Raw genomic sequence first — 3,335 nt, 5'->3', positions numbered from 1 at the left:
GGTTGGGGGGTGGGGGGGGGGGGGGGGGTGGGGGGGGCTGGGCAGCGACTGTGGAGAGCTTGGGGCTTGTGGGGCACAAGTGGTAGGGGGGCAGAAAGGCTGCAGGGGGAGGAAGTGGGGGAGGGCAGAGGGCAAGGGGGCTTCCTGACTCCCCCAGCCACCTGACCTTCCACCCCAGCCACTGCTTTCCCTGATGTAGCAGTGTGGGTGGGATGAATTTAAGACAGCCCCATGATAATTAGATTCCATACCTGGAAAAGTATAACAAATTTATAATTTTTCCATATATAGAATATAATTATTGGGGGTTGGCTTAAATTCAGGATCATCTTAGATTTGAGGAAATGCAGCATTAGGTAGCTAACAGACAAAAGAAATGCAATAAAAAGGATAACTTAAGTGGAACAACTCACCAGTGGAGTGCAGGGAATAGTGTTTTACTTTTATGAATTTTGGAGAATTGTCTTATAATTTAATAGTTCTTATATCTTAACAAAGAAAAACACCTAAAATATTCCAAACTCAAACAGAATGGAAACTGAGTTATAGCAGAAGAAAATTATTCAAACAAACTGCAGCCCAACAATTGGAACATACAAAAGGGACATATTACAACTCATTCATTGATATGTGTAGCAAGAGTGAAACTAGGTGTGGCACCTGATGAAAGCTAAACTATAAGGGAAGAAATATGTCAGTTACAGTTAAACTGCTTTTCACAGGACTCCAAAGCAAAGCTGGATTTGGGCCAGCTCACAACAGCTCAGCAACCCAGTATTTTTTTTTGTCTGGCTGCCATTGTGGTTTTCTTCCAGCCAATCTCCACTACCTGGTTGCCACTCAACAGCATGTGTTGTAACCAGTCAATGCCACTGACCAGTTTGGAGGAGAACAGAACATGCAAAGGACAGATGTAAGCTGCAGAACACAGCTGAGGGAGGAAAGCAAAGGTTTTAATTACAGAAGCAAAAGACTAAATATACTCAGTTCCCACATTTTAGCAGGAAACAATCTTACTCAGGGGATAGGGACACTGTGAAGAAGACAAACAAGCTAGCACTTGTCTAACAATGATGATATCCTAATGTGTCACCTAATGTGTACATGTACTGATTATATAACATTAACTTAAAATATTGCTGCCATGTCACCAGTCATGGGTAAGGCTTATGTGATATGAGACTTTTTGGTATCAGACATGTTCCAAGGTTCAAAGATAACTGTGCCATGATTTAACTTTTTTGCATCGCTCCCCTGTTGCTTTTTAGATTCAAAGCTAACTATTTTTATACAGTTAAAAACATATCCTGCCTATTGGTGGGTTGACTGTGCTCATGTCAGTAATCCTATGGAGTACACATTGGTGCTTGCTATGCAGACTGTTTCTGACAGAGAACTTAACAGAAGTTCTGCTTGATAGATAACAACTTTTTGGTAATAGTATACTTTATTCCAGTTTTGTGATGTATAATTCAATAGAGCTCCATCATCTTTGCTGTCAGCACCCCTGTGGCTGCTCCCTTCTTCACTGCACTGTCTGAAGTAAAATATCTTCCCTTTTGTTTACCTTCCAAGAGAAAGAGTATTAAACTGAAAAACTGACACAATACTGAAAAAAGTATAACAAAAATCCTGCTGGCCGTGGAGGTGCCAACCTCGCTCACTGTAAGCTGCTTCCAGAAGTGGCTCCGCAGCTGGCACTCACAGTGGGGCGCTGGTGCTCCCGCCTGCCCCCCTGCCCGCCAGCTACACCCGGCGCACAGCCTGACAGGAGGTGCACCGGTGCTCTCAGGAACCTGCTGCTAAAGCTGGCCCACACCTTTTATGCTATGGACTTCCCCTCTGTGACACCAGTAAGTCCAAGGACTTTCTGGTCAACTTATTTCTGGCTCTGGCCAACCTTCCCAACCAGTAGACCGGGAAGGCAGCCCTAGCCAGGGGGAAACCCAGGCAACTTGTGGGCCTCTTTTTCCTCTCATTCCTTTGGAGTTTCACTGGGTGAGGTGCAGAGGCTCCTTAGATATGCTCAAGAGGCCGGAGGCATTAGCCCATGTTCTCTGCTTGGTGTCCACCCTCCTCCCCACTTACAGCACACTAATTATTAACCTCTGACCTACACTCCCATTCCTCATGGAATGTAGGGCAGGAAGGGACCTCACAAAGTCATCTAGTCTAGTCCACTGCTAGTACATATAATTAAACTAGCTCTTTTAGCCTTTCCTGATAAGTCTTGCTTCCCAGCCCCTAATAATTTTTTGTCACCCCACACTGGACTGTCACCAATCTGTCCATATCCTTTTTGAAGTATGGGGTCCAAAACTGGACACAGTACTCCAGGTGAGGCCTCACCAGTGCTGAATAGAGTGGAAAAATCTCTTCCCCTGGTTTGCAAGTGACACTCCTGTTGATACAACCTGGTATGCTATTGGTTTTTGTTTTCCAACAAGAGCACATTGTTGGCTCATATTCACCTTATGGCCTACTGCAAGCTCTAGGTCCTCCTCTGTAGTACTGCAGTCTGATCAGTCATTCCCCAGTCTGTATTTGTGCATGCAACGACTCTCTCCCGAGTGCAGTAGGTCCTTTGCAACTGTCCCTGATGAATTTTATTTGGTTGACTGTGGACCATTTTTCCAGTCTATCTAGGTCATTCTGGATCTTAGATCTACCCTCCAGGTATCTGCAGCTCCACCTAATTTGGTATCATCTGCAAATTGTACTTAAGGGACCTATAGTTCCTATGGTCTTGCTTTTGATATACTTGTAAAATCCCTTTTTGTTGCCTTTTATACGCCCTGCCAGTTGCATCTCAAATTGTACCTTGGCTTTCCTAATTTTTTCCTCTACATGCCCATGTGATTCTCTTTATACTCCTCCCTGGTACTATGACCAAGCTATTTTTCATAGCTGCATAGTTTGTAGGGTCAGTTTTTAGGGTTGGAAGGGATCTGAGCAGATAATCGAGTCCGACCCCCTGCCATGGCAGGAAAGAGTACTTATAGGATTCTTTTTTAAGTTTCAACTAACTGAAGATCTTGCTGCCTAGCCAGGCTGGCCTTCTGTTGCATTTCCCATTCTTTTATCACATCAGCTTGCTCCTGTGCCCTTAACAGGGCCTCCTTAAAGTATAGCCAGGAGGTCTGTGCAAATAGGAAGTATTTGATTCGGATTCAGAGGACAGTGATTTGATTCAGAGATTCAGATCACTGTCCTGAATCGATTCAGCTGAATTGGCTTCAGAAGATTCGGTGCTGATTCAGAGAGATTCGATGATTCAGATTGGCCAGGGAGAGGCAGGGACAGCTGGAGGAGCTGCAGGAGACCCTGCAGCCTCC

The sequence above is a fragment of the Gavialis gangeticus genome, unplaced genomic scaffold, assembly GCF_001723915.1.
Source record: "Gavialis gangeticus isolate Ggan-Ray unplaced genomic scaffold, GavGan_comp1, whole genome shotgun sequence".
Taxonomy (NCBI): domain Eukaryota; kingdom Metazoa; phylum Chordata; order Crocodylia; family Gavialidae; genus Gavialis; species Gavialis gangeticus.
Note: the sequence above shows the minus strand (reverse complement) of the source record.